We start from the raw sequence: 24,559 nt of genomic DNA, 5'->3' as shown, positions 1-24,559 counted from the left end.
CGCAGCGGTGGGTAACCGATTATCAAAATGCTGATAGCGTTGGATTCATACGAGCTGGAGAAAGGCCTCCTGCTGAGGCTGAAGCATGCCAAGTGCCAAGAGGCTGGCAGTCCATGAGGCGTCCTTTAATTTCCATGCCCTGTCCGGAGTAGCGGATGCTAGAGGAGCTCCAGTCGCAGGCACAGGCCATCCTGTGGAAGGACTCCCTATATACACTGATGGCCTGACAACAGTGATAAGACTGATTTTTAAAATCTCATAGTTCTCCAGTGGGCCCCTCTATTTGAGATGCCCTTGCATTGTTCTGCTGCCCAGCTCTCCCAGTGAGACTGTCAGCTGTCTCTGGTTGAAAATTAGGAATATTTTGATATTGGGACAACATGTGGCTACATTCCCTGAATAGCTGAATATATTGAATAGCTGTTGAGGCTCAGAGAAAGAGTGGCCTCAGCATAGTGCCAGCTGCAAGAGTTTCAGTTCAGGAAAAGGTTCTGGGAGGAAAACAAGAACTAATCTCTTTTTTTTGCTAAATATAAATTTTACTATAGTTGTATAAAATGAATTCATAGTTTTATAGAATTTACAGTGCAGAAGGAGGCCATTCGGCCCATCGGGTCTGCACCGGCTCTTGGAAAGAGCACCCTACCCAAGACCACACCTCCACCCTATCCCCATAACCCCACCCAACACGAAGGGCAATTTTGGACACTCAGGGCAATTTATCATGGCCAATCAGCCTAACCTGCACATCTTCGGACTGTGGTAGGAAACCGGAGCACCCGGAGGAAACCCATGCACACATGGGGAGAACGTGCAGACTCCGCACAGACAGTGACCCAAGCCGGGAATTGAACCGAGGACCCTAGAGCTGTGAAACAATTGTGCTAACCACTATGCTACCGTGCTGCCTGGTAATTCTGTCCTTAATTTTTCCATCCACGAAGAGGAAGTAAATAAATGTAAAATTATTTACTATTATATTCTATCTGATGTACATGGTTTGTCTAGTTTGTGGGAGATTACCACAGGTACAGACTATAGAAAGGAAAACAAAATGCAGGGGTCAGTGTACATCGTGCTTAGTGAACGGCTGTAATCTGTATCTTTTTTTTTACTAAATTGGTGCATGGATTTGCATAATTGCTTTTGAACTGTACTAATAATGAGTATGTAATATCTTAGGGAAGTAACATTATACCCGCAGGTGGCATCTGTGGAGAGAAACAGAATTAACAAGAAGAATTTAAGATTTTGGGTAACAGATGCAGGGGAAATGTGAGAAAGACATGTTTATGAGCAACAAGTCTTAATGACCTGGAGCTCATTGCCCAACGAGGGTGAGGGATGTGGAAACGAGCAATGATTTTAAAAATAACTTTGGTCATTTGAAGGAAATAAACTTGCAGGACTATGATGGTCAAGCCAACGATTGGGACTGACTGGATTTCTCAGCAGGTACCTGGTATGGGCTCAAAGGGCCGATTGGCCGCCTCCTGTGCCATAGATGACTCTGATCAATGTGTGCAATGTGGGTCCATTGCATTGGAGAACGGATGGGAAGTCCAGGTTGTTTTTCTCTAAGAAGCCTGTTAATAATCAGGCAATCAGATAATTACCTGAACACCATTGGGCTTCCCACACAATCAAGCCCCCGATAGGTTAGAAATCCCACACCCAAGAGCTGTCAGCTACCCAGTTCCCCAATATTGCCAGTACCATTAGCAGTGGTCACTGCCAGCACACAATTCTAGGGCCTACCTTGCAGACTGCTGATGAATCCCCAGATAGATGTGGGTGGGATGGAGGTCATGGGTGGGGTGGGTTGGGGGAGGGGTTGGAAGAAAGTACAGGGAGTGACTTTCAGTGGGCCCCTCCCCCCCCATCTCTCCCTCCCCCCCACATCTCCCCCTCCCCCCCCACATCTCCCCTCCCCCCCCACATCTCCCTCCCCCTCCCCCACATCTCCCTCCCCCCTCCCCCACATCTCCCTCCCCCCTCCCCCACATCTCCCTCCCCATCCCACCCCATCTCTCCCCCCCCCACCCCCATCCCCCCCACCCCCCAATCCCCATCCACCCATCCCCTCCCCATCCCCATATCCCCCCCAGTCCCCCCCTCATCCCCCCCATGTCCCCCCATACCCCTCCACCCCCACCCCCCTCCCCCCCCATCCCCCTCCGCCCCCCATCCCCCTCTGCCCCCCCATCCCCCCGCATCCCCCCACCCCCCCATCATCCCCCCCCATCATCCCCACATCCCCCCATCATCCCCACCCATCCACCCCCCCATCCATCCCCCCCATCCAGCCCCCATCCATATCCCCATCCCCATTCCCCCATCCCCCCATCCCCATCCCCCCCATCCCCATCCATATCCCCCATCCCCATCCCCCCATCCCCATCCCCCCATCCCCATCTCCCCCCCATCCCCCCCCACCCCCCATCCCCATCCTCCCTCCGCCGTCCCCCACCCCCCATCATCACCCCCATCCTCCCCTCCCCCCATCCTCCCCACCCCCCCATCTCTCCCCCCATCCCCATCCACCCATCCCCTCCCCCCGTCCCCCCCCATCCCCATCATCCCCCTGAGCCTCTCCCCGTCCCGTCCCCCGGTCCCCTCGCCCCCCATCCCCCATTTCCCCCCCCCCCCGTGTCCCCCCATCCCCCTCCGCCCCACATCCCCCCCCCCCAGCATCCCCCATCATCCTCTCATTCCCCCATCCATCCCCCCATCCACATCCCCCTCCATCCATATCCCCCCCAATCCCCCCCACCCCCCCCAATCCCCCCACCCCCCCCAATCCCCCCCACCCCCCCCAATCCCCCCATCCCCATATCCCCCCCATCCCCATATCCCCCCCATCCCCATATCCCCCCCATCCCCATATCCCCCCATCCCCATATCCCCCCATCCCCATCCCCCCCATCCCCATCCCCCCCACCCCCCATTCCCCCCATCTCTCCCCCCCACAACCCCTCCCTCACATCCCCTCCCTCACATCCCCTCCCCCACATCCCCTCCCCCACATCCCCCGCATCTCTCCCCCCCCCCCCCCACATCACATCCCCCCCCACCCCCCCCACATCACATCCCCCCCCTTCCTGGGAGGAGGGGGGGGGAAGGGGGGACTGCCTGGGAGGGTGGATGAGCAATAGATAACATGAAGGTTTGGGGAAACTGGCTCGTACAGGTGAGGGCCAGTGTACAAAGCTGTGTAAATATATCATTTTGCCATGTATATATCTTGCTCTGCGCGATTTCTCATTTTTTTTTTGTTACGAGGGGAGGGGGGAGGGGGGGAGTTTATTGTTTGTAAGGGAGAAAAATTGTGTTAAAAAACTTTAATAAATATATATATTTTTTAAACCTTGACTTTTGGTGGTGGTATGTGCTGAGCAGTCGCATATCAGGTGGCTCTCCTCCAGAATGCAATAAGACAGGTACTTTTGGATGAATTTAGCCCCCAAACCCAAACCCATTCTACGCATAAACAAGAAAGAATGAGGAAAGGTGCAGTATCCTTGCAAATGGGAGCTCGAGGCCGCAGATAAGGAAGAAGCGGAGGGAAAGGACAGCGAGTGAACGAGTCAGTGAATCCATGAGGCGAGGGGACCCCGTCCACCCCCGAGGGAGGGAGACAGACAAACCAAACAGTGGGCAGCACGGTAGCACAAGTGGATAGCCCTGTGGCTTCACAGCGCCAGGGTCCCAGGTTCGATTCCCTGCTGGGTCACTGTCTGTGGAGTCTGCACGTTCTCCCCGTGTCTGCGTGGGTTTCCTACGGGTGCTCTGGTTTCCTCCCACAGTCCAAAGGTGGATTGGCCATGATAAATTGCCCTTAGTGACCAAAATAAAAGGTTAGGAGTGGTTCTTGGGTTACGGGGATAGGGTGGAAGTGAGGGCTTAAGTGGGTCGGTGCAGACTCGATGGGTCGAATGGCCTCCTTCTGCACTGTTTGTTCTATGTACTATATAATGGCCTCCCCCCCCACCCCCCTCACCAACCTGGAGATGGATGGAAGATATTCCTGACTAAGGAATTGACCGCGATGAGGGAGGCAATCAATGAGGAGATCAAGGTGGCCGCGATGGAGGCGCTGGTTGCCATGCAGATGGTGATCAACGGAATGGGGAAGAAGCTTGAAGCTCAGGGGAAGACTATCTAGGAGCTTGAACAGGCATGGACTGACAGGATTGTTGCTCTGGAGGCTGAAATAGAAAGGCTGGTGGCTACCCAGGGGCGCCTGAAGGGGAAAGTCGACGATCTGGAGAACCGGTCTTGGAGCCAAATATCCGAATTGTGAGCTTGCCAGAGGGGATCGAGGGCAAGGCCCCCACTTACTACGTGACCCAGATGCTGGGCAACTTAGTCGGGAGGGACAGGTTCCTCGACATGACACACAGGCCACTCCAACTGAAGTCCAAGGCTAGGGCGCAGCCAAGGGCGATAATCGCCAAACCACACAGATACCAGGAGAGGATCCTGCTTTGGGCACAGCAGACAAAGGCGAGCAATTGGGAAGGACACCGAATACACGGGTGTATCAAGCCATTGGGGTAAACCGCAGGGCAGGGTTCAACCAAGCGAAGTCGGCCTTGTACAAAAATGGAATAAAATCTGGGATGCTATTCCCAGCCAGGCTCTGGGTGACATTCCAAAACAAGGAACGTTATTTTAAGGCTCCAGCAGAGTTAGACGAGTTCATGCGGACAAATGGCCTGGTCAAAGGGCAGACAAGGCAGTGTTGAGGAAGATGCACAGAGAGAAATAAGAAAGAAAAGAAATGGACATGACCAATGTTTGCGCAGGACAGTACTGCCTTGCTCTGAGCAAGAGCACCAGCTCACAGGAAAGGGCAGCGGAGCGCAGGACAGGGTGAAGTGGAGACAAAGGAAACAACTATTGATAGGGCATAGGGGAGGGAAGGGATAAGATCAGCCCCGGGAGGGGACAGGGTGAAGTGGAGACAAAGGAAACAACTATTGATAGGGCATAGGGGAGGGAAGGGATAAGATCAGCCCCGGGAGGGGGGCCACCACACTAGCAGGGAAAGCTAGCGCTAGGAAGTATGAAAGGAGGGGGGGGTGCTGCGGCATACCTCCCAGCAGGGAGTGAGCCTCTGGCAGGGAGGGGAATGTAAGGGGGTGAATAGGTAGATGGGGGGAGGGGGGGAGAGGGGGGTGGAAGGGGAGGGTAGAAAGGGGGACGGAGGGGGGTGGAAAGAGGGACCACGTGGGGAACACAATGCGAAGGAAGGGAAGATTGGCCTCAGCAGGTAAGCTTCGGGTTGAAGGAAAAAGATGGCGCCACAAGCAGCCATTTTGGAGGGTTCCCAAATAAAAGGAAACCCTGGAGTGCAGGGGTCACCCACATGTCGTACACACAGCATTGGTGGCCATGTTGGGGGCCCCCTGGACAAAGGATAAACCCTGGAGTGCAGGGGCCTGGCCTTGTAGTGAGGACGATGACCGCAGCTATTTTGGATGGCCCGCTAACAAACGGAAACCCCGGAGTGCAGGGGCACATTCACTAGGTAAATATGGTTGATCCTGCAGGAAGGAAGGGACAAATCCCACCCCACCAGGATTATCACATGGAACATTAGGGGACTTAACGGCCCAAAGAAAAGATCCAAAGTCTTCACCCATCTGATAAGTCTGAAAGCCGACATAGTCTTCCTCCAAGAGACGCACTGAGGGAGAGGCTGGGTGGGACAGACCTACCCTTCCTGCTACAGGGCTGGGGCAGGGTAGCGATTTTGATAAGCAAGAGGACAGTGTTTACGGCGACAAAGACGGTTACGGACCGAGGGGGGCGGTAATGTCATGCTCAGCAGTGTCCTAGACCAGGCACCGGTAGTCTTGGTAAATGTGTACGCACTCAACTGGGACAACACGATTTTACAAAGAAGACCATGGCTAGGCAGTAACTGATCACTCCCTTCTGGAGGTCGACAGAAGATACTCCGAAGCCCCGACCGTGGAACTTCTGCCGGAGAGGAAAAAGCTGCAAATGGACTTTAACCTGCTATCCACCAGGAAAGCAGTGCACAGCTCCGCCAGACATGGGGGACCTTTTATGAATACGGAGAGAAGGCCAGCTGCCTGCTGGCTCAGCAGCTGAGAAAGCAGGCAGCCATGAGGGAAATAGCCCAGGTCAAGGACAGCAGCCTATTTGCCGAACTAAAAAAGGTCAACAAAGCATTTGAGGCTTTCTAACGGGGACTGTACACCTCTGAGCCCCCCCGAAGGGGAGGTGGGGATGAATTATTTTTTAAATTTAGAGTACCCAATTATTATTTTTTTCCAATTAAGGGGCCATTTGGCGTGGCCAATTCACCTAATCTGCACATCTTTGGGTTGTGGGGGTGAAACTCACGCAGACATGGGGAGAATGTGCAAACCCCACATGGACAGTGACCCAGGGCCGGGATTCGAACCCGGGTCCTCAGCACCGCAGTCCCAGTGCTATCCACTGCGCCACATGCTGTCCTTGGTGAAAAGGTTCTTTGATGGACTGGACATACCAGTCATGGGGACTGATAGATGGAGGGAGCTGGAATCACCAAAGGGCTGGGAGAGGTCATGGAGAGCATCAACATGCAGGCGGGAAAGGCACCGGAACCGGACGGGTTCCTGGCGGACTTCTACAAAACAATTTGCACAGGCTATTGCCCCACACCTACTGGAGATGTTTGGAGACTCGCTAGCGAGGGGTACTTTGTCTCCAACGCTAAAGCAGGCCACTATATCGCTTATACTCATAAAAGACAAAGACCCAACGGAATGCAGATCATATAGACCCATTTCGCTGCTCAACGTAGATGCGAAAATACGCGCTACAGCCCTGGTCAATAGACAGTGTCGTGGAAATTATAATAAAGACAAATTCCTCGAGGTTCGATTTAAGGACATTTATTTACACAAATATATTTGCGGAGAGAGAGTGTTCCGGCTGCATAGCCAGTGCACCACACTCCGATTCAATTGAAGGAAGCATATTTTATAGTCTGAAATAACAGCTTGAAGTAAACAGACATGTTTATATTAAATAGACCTTGGAAAGTATGTAAGATGAAATACGTAGTATGCATGTTCTTGCCATTGGCTAAAAACAACTCGAGTACACATTTTGTTATCTTTTGGAGCACAATGTGTTATAATAAGGCCGAGACCAAAATATTAAGCAGTATTTCGTTTATGTTACCTGACCTACTTATTTTCATTCAAAAGCAGTGTTAAACTATATAGTCAAGCATTTCCCAGCATGCTTCTACTTTTGCAACTCATTAATTTCCCTTCCACAATTCCCTCCTTGTTGATCTGTTGATCAACACCTTTTAGTAAATTATCGTGTCCTCCGTAGAGAAGAGTGGTTTATAATGTAAGGGGAATGGACATATGACAGTTCCGTGCATGTTATGAGTCTGGTGGCAAGACAGCTAGGGCTGTTCCCGTGTTAGTACAATAAAAATATCTTGAGCAACATTAAAACAGTAACCATACGACAATCAAGATTACAATGGCGATTATAATCCAGAACACAATCCTCTGTCCTAACGATCCTACCATTTAAAGACAAAGTCCCATCCCTCATTTTCATGTAATCTTGTTACCTCTCTACGAATGTGATCCACCAGATTATCAATTTTTCTGAGTTATCAGGGATTTATGTGCAACAGTCACTTCCAGTCAGGGTACAAGAACCTCCCTTTTCAGCTAACAGGAAATCAAGGGCCATTCTATTCTGCAGGGCAACTGCTCTTATAGCAGCTATCTCAGTTTCTATCTGGTTAACAGTTTCTGCAGTGTCATTAGCTACCTGCTCAAGGATGTCTCGTAGCTCGCATAGTTCGTATGCATTAGTGGCTATTCCTAATGGTGGTATCATTATTCCCAGCATTTGTGCCCATGTCATAATATTTTGTGTTGTCCTGTGATGGGGATGGTCCTGCAATTGCTGAACGTGATGCACATAAGGGACTACGTATCCCAAATAGCAGGAGCCTTCCCAATTTTCTGGTAACCAAGGGTACGCCTTATGGCCACAGATAAAGTACGTACCGTCATATGCGGTCAGGTTTCCTTTACTATCAGTCACCATTAGTCTAATCGGATCTCCTTCCCAGGAGCCTCCACTAGTTTGATTTTCAACTCCTGACCAATCAAAGATGAATAATCCTTTAGCTGTAAAGTGGAACATAGGGGGTTGCCAATTCAAGGTCTGATCACACTGACTCACTTCCTACTGAGTGGGTCCCATATGTTTTATGATTCTTAAAGCATATACTTCCTTTTGGGACGCCAGTATAATTGGGCGGTTGACGTGTTACATTAAACCTAGGCCCCCACCATTCCTCAAACTTATTCATATCGTATCCAACTAATATCCAATCTAATATATTCTGTGTATCTTCACCATGTCCTGTACTATTTCTTCTTCAAGCCCATTCTGCTACCTCTTTACTGGTGAATGGGATAGGTCGCACAGGGAAGCCCTCCCCCGAGCATCTGGGAATTTGTGTACAAACCTAACAACTGAATTTATTTACCCTCTTTGCGTATGAGTGACACATGTATATTAAGGTGTTAGTATGCAGTTTCCCTCTACATGATGTTGGATTAATATGATAATCCACAAGAACAGTGGCGCCGTCATTCTCTTCAGGTCAGCATTTCGCTAGTACTCTCAATGTTCCGTATGATGTAGTTTACACGAGTTACGTGGATCCCATCTGGCTTTTCTTTTACTTTAACGGATGTTCGGGTTGTTAGCAGCACTTGGTAGGGTCCATTCCACCTAGGAGAAAAATAATCTTTGTTTAGTGCTTTCACACATACTTGATCTCCAGGTTTAAAGGGTGTATATTTCCCTCTTTTGGATGCACCTGAGCCTGTCGCACCTTTTCATGTAATTTTTCTTTTCAGCGGTTTCCCACATGGGGCGGGATTCTCCGACCCCCCACTGGGTCGGAGAATCGCCGGGGGGGGGGGGGGGTGGCGTGAATCCCGCCCCCGCCGGCCGCCGAATTCTCCGTCACCGGAGATTCGGCAGGTCGGGAATCGCGCCGGTCGGCGGGCCCCCCCTGGCGATTCTCCGGCCCGCGATGGGCCGAAGTCCCACTGCTGTAATGCCGGTCCCGCCGGCGTGATTTAAACCACCTCCCTTACTGGCGGGACCAGGCGGCGCGAGCGGGCTCCGGGGTCCTGTGGGGGGCACGGGGCAATCTGGCCCCGGGGGGTGCCTCACGGTGGCCTGGCCCGTGATTGGGGCCCACCGATCCACGGGCAGACCTGTGCCGCGGGGGCACTCTTTCCTCTCCGCGTCGGCCATAGCCTCCGCGATGGCCGACGCGGGGAGGACGTTAGCAGCCGCTGACGCTCCTGTGCATGTGCGGACTTCGGCAAGCCGGCGGAGTCCCTTCGGCCCCGGCTGCCGTGGCGCCAAAGGCCTTCCACGCCAGCGGGCGGGAAGGCAACCACTCCGGCGCGGGCCTAGCCCCTAAAGGTGCGAAGAAATCCGCACCTTTGGGGCGGCGCGACGCCGGAGTGGTTCACGCCACTCCACCCCGCTGGGACCCCCCGCCCCGCCGGGTAGGGGAGAATCCAGCCCATAGCCTGTGCATATTTTAGTGATGCCTCATTTGCCCATATTAAGGCAACTGCCGCTGGAGTCATTGGGGGTTTAGTTCCATTTGTCATGGGACGTTCCATTAATATCTCATACGGGGTTAAACCCGTATTACAATTTCTCTTATGTCTCAGGGCATTCAGTACTATGGGTATGGCATCTGGCCATGGCAGCCCATTTTGTTGACACACTTTTGTAACTTCAGTTTTAATTATTCCATCCGCCCTTTCCACCATTCCTGAGGATTGTGGCTGGTATGATATATGCAATTTCCAATCAAATCCCATGGCTTCTTTAGGGCTTTGGTCAATTTGCTAGTGAAATGAGTTCCCCTGTCACTGTTAATACCCATTAGTAGCCAAAACCTAGGTATTATTTCCTTCAACAGAATATTTACCACTGTGCTAGCATCATCTCTTTTGGTTGGAAAAGCCTCTACCCACCGGGAAAACATGCCCACTATCACCGATTATTCTTTTGACAAATCATACATGTGCGGTGCTACTTTTTCAATTGTTACCGTAATACCTCGAGCATACCATTGTTGACATACAGCATGTATCATTCCTCCTTTGCCCACATGAGCCTGCCCATGGGCAAGGCGACATAGTGGAAAAAACAGACTTCTGGGGCATACTGCGCGGGTATCTTGATGATTGTCTTGATAGCAACCCACGTTTAGCCAAGAGCGATGGTCCTGTAGCGAGGCTTGCTCCTGTGCCTGTTTTAACTTTGGTTCTGTTATGGTGGACGGAAGTTCAACTGCAGCAGCTTGTAGTTGTGACTGCTGTTGGAGAGCCACTTCCTTTGCTATTTTATCAGCAAATCTATTGCCGCATGAGACTTCATCGTCTGTGGTAGTATGCGCTTCACACTTTAAAACGGCTATCTTGTTGGGCAGCTGAACAGCATCTCGGAAATATTTAACCAATTTAGCATGTTTAATAGGTTGGTCGGAGGAAGTTATGAATCCCCTGTTTTTCTATAATTGGCCAAAATCATGTACTACCCCAAAAGCGGATTGGGAATCAGTATAAATATTGGCTGTTTTTTTTTTAGCTAGAATGCTTTAGTAAAGGCAAACTATTTGGCCGCTTGAGTAGACATTCCCGAAGGCAGAGCAAAAGCTTCTACGCTCTTGAATGGAGTTACTATTGCATAGCCGGGCAGGAGAGTCATATCATTTGGTCGGTTTGTTGACCCATTGGTAAAAAAGATGATGTCTAGATTTTCTAGTGGGTGACTCAGTAGATCAGGTTGAGACGTTGTGGTGACTTCAACCAATTGTAAACAGTCATGATCATACAGATATTCTGCTTCTGAGGCTGCGGGCAAGAGTGTAGCAGGGTTGACAGCTGCTGCTCGCTTGTAGGTAAAGTTGGTTTTCGAGAGGATTACTTCGTACCCAGTACGTCGAGCCGCAGTAAAATGCTGCGTTGCAGATGAATTAAGCAGCAGTAAAACAGAGTGAGGAACCAATACTGTACAAGGGTGGTCGAGTACAAGGGGTACTGATTTTTCTACTATGGCTGCCGTGGCTGCTACTGCTCTTAAACAACTTGGCATACCCTTTACCACAGCACATAGGGCCACCGAGTAATAGGCAAGGGGTCTTTTCCCTCCTCAATGCTCTTGCACCAGGACCCCTGTTGCAAATCACCCTGCTTCATTTAAAGGGCTTGCTGAAATTAGGAAGTCCCAAGGCAGGGGCGCTAGTCATGGCTTGTTTCAAGTTACAAAATGCTTGCTCCCTCTCTGGGATCCAGGTAACAACTGAAGGGGCATCCTGTAGGGTAGTCTTGTGCAGTACTGTGTCTATCTCTCTATAGTCTGGTATACACTGCCTGCAATAGCCCACCATTCCGAGGAAGGTAAAGGTTTCCTTTTTCGTGTGTGGAGTTGGAACCCTTGCTACAGCCTGTATGCTTTCAGACCCAAGCCTCCGCTGTCCTTGCTGCAGCTGAAATCCCAAATACTGAACTGCCTCCTGACAGAATTGCAGTATGTCCATTGAGGCCCTATGCCCTCTTTCTGCCGGATGTGATAATAACAAAAGGGTATTCTGTTGACAAACTAGCCCTCCCTCTGAGGCTATCAATAAATCGTCATCATATTGAGGGAATGTTGAGCCTGCAGACAACTGGCACTCGCCCAAGTCTCTTTTAATACTGTTGATTCCGATATGTAAAGCAAATAGATATTGACTTTCTGGGTGCAATGGTATGGAGAAAAAGGCTGAGAAAGTATCCGCTGTTGGTGGTATAGAAAACAAAATGACATTTGCGTCCGGCACCAATGGAACAATAGTGATAACAATTTTATTGATGGCTCAAAGATCTTGCACAAACCGCCACTCGTTGGGTCTTCCTACCTTTGGAATGGGGAATATATGGGTGTTACAGGGGCTTTATGTTCTCTTCAACATCCCTTGCTGTAATAGTGCATTGATCACTCCCTCTATCCCTTTTTCTGCTTCCAGTGCCAACCTGTATAGTTTTAAGCAGGGCAGGGCAACGATCTTCTGTAACTGCACCCTATGCACTGGGACAGAATGTACTTTTCCAACATGATTTTTATGTTGGGCCCATAGATGTGCCAGTACCTGGGCCAGGATTGAAGGGAATAAATGATGGCTCTCTCGGGGAGGTTGTTGTCTTTCAAATGTAGTGGGCCATTGCTCCTCTTTCCAGGTCACTCTGCCCTCCTGTTTGCCATCAGGCAATTTTGTCCGTCCATTTCAATATAAATCCCATGTATTACTTTTTTCCTTTGGCCTCTTTGACCAGTTCTCCTATTTGCTTTGCCTTAGAGGGATGTCTTACGGCCAATGTTAAATGGGGTTCTGAAGTCAAACCCATCCTAAAAAGGTCCCTCTGACTATGGACCAACTGTACCAACATTCCTAATCCCACAATACCGAAAAATAAAAAGGAGTGACATGCAATGATGCCTGCTTTCCTAAGTGACATTGCGCTTGTAAATTGTATGCCTGCTCATCCTCACGAGCATACCGAGCCGTGCAATGGGTCACTATATTCTCTCGTCTGGTCTCAGGTGTTTTAATAGTTGTGCCCAAGGGTCATTAACCTTTTGTAAGACTTCCTGCAGTTTAAATTTTTAAAATGTTTTTTTAACAGTGGGTTTAACTGTAAGGGTTAACGTTCAGCTGCCAGCATACAACACAGAGCGATCGGGCGCAGGCTCAGAAATTATTAAATTTTGCAGCTGGTGAGCTCGTATTTGAGACAGTTCTATAAGCATTCCATTCTCAATGCAATGTATTACCACTTCTAGTTTGCAGAGTGTCTGTCTGCCTAATAGGGGAAGGCATCACTAGGTGGGGTACATCCTTCCTGGGGGTTAAATGCTTCTTGGCCCCTTGCAGGTTAGCCTCTTTCCCTCTATTTGCTAACCAGTGTTCGACGTACTCATTTCCTTCATTCAAATGATTATCATTATTGGGAACCCAGCCCCCATTTATGCCGGGTGGGACTGCAATCCCATCCTTCAAAGCTAGCCAAGATGCACCTTAAGAGTATTTTAGAAGCAGCAAAACATCCCCTTGGAGGGGGCTATAAATACCACACATTTAAGTCAATTTCCAATGATTGATTTTATAGGCATTAGCTATTCTTAGAGACGTATATTTTTCTTCGTCAATTCAGAAAAGGTCAACTGTCTGCTGAAATGGTTAATGTTTCCTGCAGAACCTAAGGGGGCGGAGATCTTGGAATGATGCCATTTACGTCTTTTCACGTAATCTAAAAACTTATATTCAATTAATTTTATTCGTAAAGGCATTTTCTTTCTTTTAAACTGATTTTAATTTCCAATGTTTCAGTGCATTCGAGAAATCTCAACACAAATCACAAGTTATAATCTCGGACTCACAATGACAGACGATAAAAAATACAACCCACTTAGCACTTCATGCTTTGACTAAATTAATTGGTTAAACAAAACACACAGATTCTCACAGCTCACAAATATCATAGTTAAACGTTAGCCTTATCTCACGGCCACAGACAAATCTGAATTCCCTTTTCGACAGGGACCCATCTGTTATGCTTTTACCTTCATCTTCTATTTACTTTTACTCCCCTGTTTTTTTTCCGAGAGGGGTTCAGCTTCATTAGATTCCTATGGGGGACATGTGGGTTTCCTACCTCATTCCGTTGCTTTACGATTGTTTCTTTTCATTTTCTTACTCATTTTGACTCCCTTATATGCCTTCTTTAAGGAGTTCACCTTCATTCTTGCTCCGGATGTCTTTACCGAGGCTTCGGGACGACCTGGATGGGGGTGCCGAGTTTATTGCTCATCGTTCCTTCTGCAAAATACTTCAGAACATATACATAATAACAACGACCGCAGAATTCATTTACAAATACTACAGAGAGTGCACACCGGTGTTTATCCTTTCACGAACCTCAAAGCCTTTAAAAAAAATTTAGTCTCTAAGGGACATTGTTTCTTCCCATGCAGATATCGTTAATTTATTAATTAAGATAACTTATCCTAGCATGAGTCACCGGCCAGTAATTAAGGCTGCTGAGCGCCGCCCCCCTCCTTTCAGTTGGGGTCGCGCTATGGCTCTCTCCCTTTCAGCTGAGAGAGTCCTATTTATAGAGTCCTTTCAGGGTTCACGTCCCGTTAAATTAGGGAAACTGCAACGACTACGCCAATGTGTCGTGGAAATTATAATAAAGACGAATTCCTCGAGGTTCGATTTAAGGAACTTTATTTACACAAATATATTTGTGGAGAGAGAGTGTTCCAGCTACATAGCCAGTGCACCACACTGAGATTCGATTGAAGGAAGCATATTTTATAGTCTGCAATAACAGCTTGAAGTAAACAGACATATTTATATTAAATAGACCTTGGAAAGTATGTAAGATGAAATACGTAGTACGCATGTTCTTGCCCTTGGCTAAAAACAACTCGAGTACACATTTTGTTATCTTTCGGAGGACAATGGGTTCTCATAATAAGGGCGAGACCAAAATATTAAGCAGTATTTTGTTTATGTTACCTGACCTACTTATTTTTGTTCAGAAGCAGTGTTAAACTATAGTCAAGCATTTCCCAGCATGCTTCCAAGTTGGCAACTCATTAATTTCCCTTCTACAGACAGGAGAACTGCGTACCAGAAGTGGTCGCAGAGGGCCAGACTGGCTTTGTCAAGGGTAGACAGCAAACTGTGACGACTGATGAATGGGATACTGACCCCACCCGGGGAGAGAACACCAGAGGTGATAGTCTCTCTCGATGCAGAAAAGGCCTGTGACAGAGTTGAATGGAAATACCTCATCGAGCAGTTTGGGCCAGGGACAAATCCACTCTAAATCGGGGGAAACGATCCCAAAGGTCCATCACGAGCGGGAGCTACCAAATAAGTGACCACTCGCTCCATGGCTGCCACCGGACGTCCCTGATCTCCTTATTAATCAAGAACCTATTTATCTCTGTCTTAAAGACACTCAGAGATTTGGCCTCCACAGCCTTCTGCAGCAAAGAGTTCTACCGATTCACCACCCTCTGGCTGAAGAAATTCCTCCTCATCTCTGTTTTAAAGGAACGTCCCTTTCGTCTGGGATTGTGTCCTCTGCTTCTAGTTTTTCCTACAAGTGGAAACATCCTCTCCACTCTATCCAGGCCTCGCAGTACCCTGTAAGTTTCAATAAGATCCCCCCTCATCCTTCTAAACTCCAGCGAGTACAGACCCAGAGTCCTCAACTGGTCCTCATATGACAAGTTCTTCATTCCCGGGATCATTCTTGTAAACCCTCTCTGGACTCTTTCCAAGGCCAGCACTTCCTTCCTTGGATACAGAACTCAAAATTGCTCACAATACTCCAAATGGGATCTGACCAGAGCCTTAAATAGCCTCCGAAGTACATCCCTGGTCTTGTATTCTTGCCCTCCTCGATATGAATGCTAACTTTGTATTTGCCTTACTAACTGTCGACTGAACCTGCACGTTAACCTTAGGAGAATCGTTAACAAGAACTCCCGAGTCCTTTTGTGCTCCTGATTTCCTAAGCATCTCCCCATTTAGAAAAAGGTCTATGCCTCCATTGCTCCTTCCAAAGTGCATAACATCACACTTTCCCACCTGTGTTCCATCTGCCCCTTCTTTGCCAAATCTCCTAGCCTGTCCAAGTCCTTCTGCAGCCCGCCTGCTTCCTCAATACTACCTGTCCTCTACTAATCTTTGTATCATCTGAAAACTTAGCAACAGTGCCTTCAGTTCCTTCTTCCAGATCATTAATGTATATTGTGAAAAGTTGTCCCAGGACTGACCCCTGAGGCACACCACTAGTCACCGGCTGCTAACCTGAAAAAGACCCCTTTATCCCCACTCTCTGCCTTCTGCCAGTCAGCCAATCCTCTTTCCATGCCAGGATCTTACCCGTAACACCTTAATTGAAGTCTTTTGGATCTATGCACACTCTCAGCTTTCCAGGTTTTTTCACTGAAAGCATGCTGCTAATCCAGTCTGTAGGAATTGCCACTTTCTTGATTTACAATTGTCTTTTCAAGTTTCTCTATCTTGACTTTCAGGCTGGACTTGAGGGCAGCTGTAATTCTCCTCAAAATAATAATCTTTATTCGTGTCACCAGTAGGCTTACATTAACACCGCAATGGAGCTACTGTGAACATCCCCTCGTCACCACAGTCCGTCACCTGCTCGAGTACACTGAGGGCGAATTCAGAATGTTCGATACACTTAACAAGATGCTGAGTTGGACTCACAACCTCCTCTACTTCAAGATTATATGGACAGGGAAGACATCCAAGACCCGTGAAGAATCTTTGTAATTTGTTTAGGATTTGTTAAAATGTTGATGGTTTTGTGTCATGTGAAACATTGCTGGTTCAGGAAGGGAAACTTGACAAGATTTGATTTGTTTCAGCTGAGATAAGTGGACTTTGTTTTGTGTCTTTTATTTGCAGCTGTAAACCTTTCTCCCCATTGCGTTGGTCTCTCAACTTAGTTTGCCTTCAGGGGTGAGCATTCCTCCATCATATAGCTCCTAATTTACTTTAGAAGACTTCATTTCTGATTCGCCATTTTGAGCAACTTCACACAAGCCTGGCGAAGCTTATGTTGTTGTACAAAACACCAGTGTCTATCTAACACTTGACATTAACTTGATCATTATTCCAATCAAAACAGTCTCAACATTTTTCTTGTGACTTGAGGGTGGCAACCTGTTCAAGGGTGCAGAATAATTCACCAGGATCAGCCTCCAACATCTCAGGGGTGGCACCGTGGCACAATTGTGAGCACCGCTGCATCATGGCACCGAGGACCCGGGTTTGATCCCGGCCCCGGGCCACTGTCCATGTGGAGTTTGCACATTCTCCCCGTGTCTGCATGGGTCTCACCCCCACAACCCAGAGATGTGCAGGGGAGGTGGATTGGCCACGCTAAATCGATCCTTAATTAGAAAAAAATGAATTTGGTACACAAAATTTAAAAATTTCAAAAAAAATCATCCAAAATCTCTCCAGGTTTTGCATGCAAAGTGATTTGGCTTCTTGTAATTAGAGCACTGCTTTCCCCAAGCAGGACATGCATCTTTTGATTTCCTGTGGTGTCCTCTGTGCCATTTACGTCCATAACGTCAACCTCGATATTTCTGCCAGCCTGTCTGAAAGTAGTTCTGTCTCCTCTCCATTCCTTGTGTGTAGAAGGCCTGAACTGCCTCTTGGCACAGTGGAAAACCTGGTCAGTTCCCCCATTAATACTCTTCAGCTGATGCTTGATCACTTCAGAACTTCTGCACATGTCAATAGTTTTCTGCAGAGTATCTTTCTCTTCCCTTAGCAGATGTGCTCTCACAGCAGGATCTCTTATTCCTAAGCTGCACCCTCCTGGCACCATATTCCAAGTGGTGGATGAAATGGCCTCTGCCTGTATATAAAGGGTGTCTCTTCTTTTATACACCAAGGATAACATCAGGGTCCACATGATTATGGAAAGCCACACTTCTTCGCACAATCTGAGATACTGTGCCATTGATTAAAAAACACACTCCGGATTGAGGTTAAAAATGTGAAGTTGGAGCTGCGGCAATTCTTTGCCTAGTTTTATAGAAAGGATATTGGTTTAACGAACGTCAAGTATCTGTGGTTTAGTCATGTGAGGAAACCAGCGGTAGTGGGACAAGGATTAATTGAACTACACACAATACACTGCCCACGGCAGAAACTCCCTCCTCATCCTGTCCTTGTTGGGACAACCAACAAAGCTGGGCTCTGCTTGGGCCAACTTGTATGTGTAATCTTTCAGGAGCTCCAGCTGGGTGGCCTCCGCCCCCTACCTAGGAAGCTCTACTCCGTGAGTCCCATGGGGAGATCAACAATGGTTTCCCCATGGTCATCAGAGTGCTATGACATGCAGTTTGTTCTGTCATTCAGTGATACCTGATCTGTGATCTAACTCAATGAGTTATTGTTTTTCTCCCCACACTGAGTGATGCATCAGTCAGACATTCATCTGTTCCCATAGTGAGTGTTTTTCCAGGAACAGGCCGCTCGTCTGCCTCCAGAGGTTTACAACTGGATGCAGTGCCACTCCGCATCAATCATTGCTGACCAGGAGTCTCCCATTCTTACCGCCTGCCATTGGAGTGCTTTTTTGAGTACCAATAAATTTAGAGTATCCAATTCATTTTTTCCAATTAAGGGGCAATTTAGAGTGACCAATCCACCTGCCCTGCACATCTTGGGTTGCGGGGGCGAATCCCACGCAAACACGGGGAGAATGAGCAAACTCCACACAAACAGTGACCCAGAGCCGGGATCGAACCTAGGACCTCAGCGCCGTGTGGCGGCAGCACTAACTACTACGCCACCATGCTGCCCTCCACTGGAGTGTTTGGAAGGATTATGCAGGTTGATACTCAACGTGTTGGCCATGTTACGAACGCACTTTCCTTGGCCATCAAGTTCTCGGGTGGGAATCGAACCCGAAGCTTCTGGTTCAAATGCAGGATTGCTACCCACTGCATCACAAGACCTCCACTACTCCATTGAACAGCTCATGTGGAATTTCAATGATCATGTTTTTGTGCAAGATCCACATTCTAATTCGAATCTTGCATTTAATCCAGCATACCAAACGGCAGCCTCACTCAGTCCATGACTGAATGGACTGAATGTTAGATGAGGCCCACTAACAGGCTCGTTGAGGCACAACCCGTGAGTGTGAAGTGCAGCCAATGCTAAACATAAGGTTAGCGATTGTGCTAGCTCCCTGGAGGACAGGGTCAGAAATAAGTTCCGCTGCAGAGCACTTGGGTGAGAATTTTGATCGGACAATGCTTGATGCATTGGTGGGCCTGACGGACAGTTCTTTATTACTGCCAAGGAGTGTCGAGGAATCCAACCTCAACATGGCACAGGGGTTCCTGTGGAAACTGGAGCCTATCCTTTCCATAGTGGAAGTGGTAGCTAACTTCATGGGGACACTGCTATGCCAGCCACGATGCAGCACCTGATACCGATGTCACATGCTTTCTGTGCAGCACGGATAGGTGCTACCCAACATCTCAGTGCTGCAGTGGAAGCTAGAACTGAGGTCATGATATCTCTACCTGTTGTCATAAAAGTCCAACATGTAGGACATGTGCCATACGCACTTCGTGCCAAGGTAGAGCGGGAATTGGAACGTTTGGAGCAGTTGGATATTATTTGCCCTGTCCACTATGCTGATTGGGCTGCATCTGTAGTCTCCGTGTTGAAGCCGGATGGGTCGGTGCTCTGTGGGGACTATAAAATGACCGTAAACCGGGCATCCCATCTTGATCGTTATCTGGTCCCTAAGATCGAGGACCATTCACTAAGTTGGACATGAGCCACACATACGTCCAGCTGGTGCTTGAGCCAAGTTCCAGGAAATATATGACAATTAATACCCATTGGTATTGTACGGGTATACGCAGTTGCCGTTCGCAGTCTCCTCGGCTTGTGCGATATTTCAGAGTGTTATGGAGAATATCTTCCGAGGGTTGCCAAGGGTGGGCATCTACCTGGACGATGTTCTCATTGATGCGACCATCAATTCACACAAAACCAGGAGTAGAAGTAAACTGTGGCTTTAATCAACTAGAACAGTGCCTGCCTGCGACTGGTCTGCTAGTGAGAGTCGCCTACAGGGCTACTGCTCTTTGTACCTCCCCTCAAGGGGTGGAGCCAGGGGCAGGGCCCACAAGGCACCAACATGATACATTACAGGTAATACCTTACAATGGTCTATAGGTGGAGTCCACATGGGCAACAGTGTGACATAGTTATATACATGGTGAATGGTTACTGCAAACCGTTCACCACCCTCATCACTGGGAGATCTCATCAGGAACACATGGAGAACCTAACCGAGGTTCTTGAGTGGTTTGCTTGGGCCAGTGTCTGCCTCCGGAGGGAAAAGTGCTTTTTCCACGTGCCGCAGGTCATATATCTTGGCTACCGAGTGGACAGCACAGGCCTCCATCCAGTGGAGGAAAAGATGTGGGCAATTCGCCAGGCTCCCATCGTGACTAAATGGAGCTCCGCTCTTTCCTAAGCCTCAGCTACAATGAGAAGTTCATACTCGGGAAGCCATGCTGCTCAGTCTACTCCACCAACCACTGAAGAAGGGACAGAAGTGGAGCTCCCTGCATCTGAAGACGTTTCAAACGGTGAAGCAGTGTCTCTCATCAGATAAATTGCTGACTCACTTTGACCCGGATAAACCGCTGCTCCTCACAGGCGATGCCTCGCCATACGGCGTCAAGGTGGTCCTGGCACGCCGCTTTCCCAACAGTAGAGCGACCAATAGCTTTTGCGTTCTGCACGCTGGTGGACGCCGAGTGAAACCTCGCCCAGATAGAAAAGGAAGGCAGTTGTGTTCGCGGTGAGGAAATACCCCCAATACGTTTATGTGAGACGTCCATGGTATACGATCACAAGCCCCTGCTAGGGTTGTTTGAGGAAGATCTGGTGATTCCATCGATAGCACCTGCCCGTGTTCAACAGTGGGCCCTGCTCCTGTCGGCCTACAAGTTGATGTTAGAGCATCGCCCCAGCACAAACATCCTGCAAGTGGGACGCGTTAAGCCCCCTGCCTTTGCCCACAAAGCCGCCAGCGCCCGCCGCAGCCACGGAAGTGATAGCCGTCCTCCATTTCATGGGCACTTTATCTATAACGGCAGCTCATACTCGAGAATAGATCCAGACCGATCTTGAATTGTGAAGGGTCTGAGATATGGTCCAATACGGGGCCTGCCATAGGGCGATACCAAACGGGTCTACACCTCAAAGCTGCCTGAAATGAGCATCGAAGACTACGTCCTCCTGTGGGAATGGGGGTGGTCATACCCGAACAGGGCGCACACCACTGTTGAAAGACCTCCATAACGGGCACCCAGGGGTGGCCAAAATGAAAATGTTGTCGCGCAGCTATGTTTGGTGCTGCGATCAAGTGGGTGGTCTGCAATTGCACCCCATGCCAGGAACACCAGAAGGCCCTACCGGTGGCTACGATCCACCCCTGGGATTGGCCCGGTAAGCCTTAGTCCCGTGTACATATTGACTTTGCCAGCCCATTTTCGGGGGGCCACATTCCTTATATTAGTGGACGCCCACTCAAAGTGTCTTGAAGTGCACTGGGTCCCCACGTCGACCACGCAAGAAACTACGGACAGACTGAGAGGTATTTTTAGCACTCAATGACTGCACGTGCTCCTAGTGTCCAACAATGGGACGGCATTTACAAGCCAGGAGTTCACTTTGTTCATGGCCACGAAAGGCATCAGGCACCGTACCACCCGGCCTCCGATGAGCTAGTCGAACGAGCGGTGCAAACATTCAAGTGGGCCACGAGAAAGGTGACCTCAGGGTCAAAGGACACATAGTTGGCACGGTTCCTTTCCAGTTATTGTACGACACTTCACGCCACGAACGGCATCGCACTGGCAGAGTTGCTCATGGGGCGGTGGCTCCAGACGCGTTTCAGCTGCAACCTCCCCGACATCGGGGTATAGGTCCATCAGTGGCGGGACCGCTCAGAGACAGACTCTCACCGCCGCCCACAAGCACGCACCTTCGCGATGGGTGACGTGGTTTATGTGAGGAACTTCGGGACCGGAGCCACATAGATCCCTGGGGTAGTCCTCCACATGACAAGGCCAGTCTCCTTTGCAATCCAGGTACAGGGCACAGACCCCCTACACGGACAGAGCTTGTATAACATCCGATTCCCTAAGAGTTACTCAGGTGACGAAGGGGTGGAGCTTCCTCCCAATTGGAGGAGCTCCCCACAGAATATAAACCGGGACCTAGAAGTGGTTTGGGGAAGAAGATCCTGTGGAGAGGAATGATTCTTGTGACTAGTGTAGAATAAAGTGAGTTAGTTGTACCCTGTCACCCTGGCCTCTCGTGGAGTCTCTGCCTCCGTCTACAACATTTGTTTTAAATAAATTTAGAGTACCCAATTTTTTTTTGCCAATTAAGGGGCAATTCAGCATGGCCAATCCACCTATACTGCACATCTTTGGGTTGTGGGGGTGAAACCCACGCAGACACGGGGAGAATATGCAAACTCCACACAGACAGTGACTCAGGGCCGGTATTCTAACCCGGGTCCTCAGTGCCATAGGCTACAGTGCTAACCACTGTGCCCCCCCTTTAAGTCTACAACATTGACCATGCAGGCTTCAACTTCTGCCAACTTGCCTGTGGATGCCAGTGCTCAAAGGGGATTTCAAGGTCTCACAGCAGTTTAGCATTGTGTCTTCCAGGAGGTGACCAGGAATGCTGTGGCATCACTCTGGTGGCAGTGACTCAAAGGTGCGCAAACCTCTCTCAGGACTGCAGCATTCATGCGGAATGTTTGATTTGTCTTTTATTTCAAGATTTTAGACACAAGGACACTGATGGTTGGTAATAGAGGGATGGAAGGATGGGAAAGTGTGGAGCAAAGATGGCGATCGATCCAGACTGTACTAGAAGACATCAGGTGTGAGCCCACCACCATTTGTTTTCTTTCCAGGCTCCTGTACAATTGAAACCAGCAGCAGTACAGAGTCAAATTTTTCATCCATGTCTTTAAACTGATCTCAGCCCAAAGGAAAGAGATGGGTTTTTGTTGAATCTTGACAATACAATAATATTTTCTTTCGAGGGATACCTGATGGATTTTTAAAAATTAGGCCTATTGGATACCTGTGTTCTGGACTAAATACCACAGAAGCGAAAAATACATCTGAGTTGCTACAGGATGACTAGGCGCTTCCAGATATACCATGGAGGAATAACAATATTTGAAATGCTGGGACCAGTGGAACCAACGTCACTAGTATTTTAACAGTGGGTTGTTCTTGTTGATGTAATTATGGCAGACAAAATGGTTTTCATACTTGGCTACATATCTGAAATTCACCCGTCTTGTTAAGGTCCTACAGCATCTCCCCTTCACTTGGTCTTTGAGACCCTCTTTCTTTCAAGGTGCAGTTTCCAAATGCAGTCTGAATTATTGTGGAAACAATTGTTGTAATATCTCACTGTGCCAGAGGTGTAAGCTATGGATCCTCATCACATTTGTATTTGTCAACTATTAAGGCCACAATCCATTGGCCGGCGGGACGCTTCTGGTAGATCCTGGGAGAGGTCTCTCCCGACGGCCGTTATGTTTCATGAGATCTTAGTAGAGTAAGATCTCTTTTTGCCAGGGTAGCAGGCTGGCATTTTGCCCATGCTGGGGATCAGGCCTGGGGCTGCCCTGCCGGTAAGTGGTGGGGTGAGCCCACCCTACAGATGAGTTGGGCCATTTGGGGAAGGGGTGGGGGGTCTGTGGTTCGAGGGGGGTTCAAGGACTCTCAAGAAAGAGAGCCTCCAGGAGGGTGTGGGGGGGGGGGGGGGGGCGGGGTGTAGAAGCCAGGTATTTCTAATACAACTAGTATAGGTAAAAGATAGCTGTTTAAGCATAAATATTAAGCCCCAGTTTTAAATGGCTATTTAAAACTGGGGCTTAATATTTATGCTTAAACAGCTATCTTTTACCTATACTAGTTGTATTAGAAATACCTGGCTTCTACAAGGGGGGGGGGGGGGGGGGGTCAAGGACTCTCAAGAAAGAGAATCTTAAAGACCATGTGAAGGGAAGGTGCTGATGCAGGATAAAAAGACATGAATTTCCAGATATGTAGCCAAGTATGAAAACCATTTTGTCTGCCGCAATTACATCAACAAAAACAACCCACTATTAAAATGCTGATGAAGCAGGTTCCTGCTTTTGAAATATTCTTGCTTCCTCCATGATATATCTGGAAGTGCCGAGTCGTCCTGTAGCAACTCAGATTTATTTTTCACTTCTGTGGGTATTTAGTCCAGAACACAGGTATCCAACAGACCTATTAAAAAAAAAAAAATCCATCAGGTATCCCTCGCAAGAAAATACTATAATATTGTCAAAATTCAGCAAAAATCTATTTCTTTAAATTTAGCGTATCAAAATATTTTTGTTCTAATTAAGGGGCGATTTAGCATGGCCAATCCACTTACCCTGCACATCTTTTGGATTGTGGGGGTGAGCCCCATGCAGGCACGGGGGCATAGACAGTGACCTGGGATCGAACCTGGGACCTCGGCGCTGTGAGGCAGCAGTGCTAACCACTGCGGCACCGTGCCACCCTGTGCTGCTGGTTTCAATGGTAGGGGAGCCTGGAAAGAGAAACATGGTCTCTTGATCTCTTCCTGCACTGACAGGCTTCTCTCCTTAGAGCACCTTAGTGCAGGAGATGATCCTGAAGGGCCCGGGTCGCTCAGTTCCATGTTGGGCCCCGAAATAGCAACATAGTGCCGTTAGGTAGCGAGGTGGTTCCAGGAAATCCTGCCCAGAACAGAGTCTGATTTTTGGGGGGGATAATTCATGCCATA

General features: G+C 48.7%; 2 long non-coding RNA genes across 3 annotated transcripts in view; one reads left to right on the top strand and one right to left on the bottom strand.

Moving 5' to 3' along the window:
- LOC140426894 (uncharacterized) overlaps positions 1–22,828 on the top strand; it is a 61,682-nt gene extending 38,854 nt beyond the window's left edge. The window contains exon 4 of one of the 2 annotated variants that reach the window (XR_011948327.1): positions 16,261–22,828. This is a non-coding gene — a long non-coding RNA (uncharacterized lncRNA). Of the gene's footprint in view, positions 1–16,257 lie in introns of both variants that reach the window. The other variant, XR_011948326.1, reaches the window with a different exon arrangement.
- The window catches only part of LOC140426895 (uncharacterized), a 52,593-nt gene continuing 34,932 nt past the window's right edge, over positions 6,899–24,559 (bottom strand). The window contains exons 2-3 of the long non-coding RNA XR_011948329.1: positions 13,797–13,970; positions 6,899–8,799 (exon numbers count right to left, since the gene is read on the bottom strand). This is a non-coding gene — a long non-coding RNA (uncharacterized lncRNA). The remainder of the gene's footprint in view (positions 8,800–13,796; positions 13,971–24,559) is intronic.

The sequence above is a fragment of the Scyliorhinus torazame genome, chromosome 7 (genome assembly GCF_047496885.1).
Source record: "Scyliorhinus torazame isolate Kashiwa2021f chromosome 7, sScyTor2.1, whole genome shotgun sequence".
In the NCBI taxonomy this organism is placed as follows: domain Eukaryota; kingdom Metazoa; phylum Chordata; class Chondrichthyes; order Carcharhiniformes; family Scyliorhinidae; genus Scyliorhinus; species Scyliorhinus torazame.
This window is presented reverse-complemented; position numbering and strand designations above follow the sequence as displayed.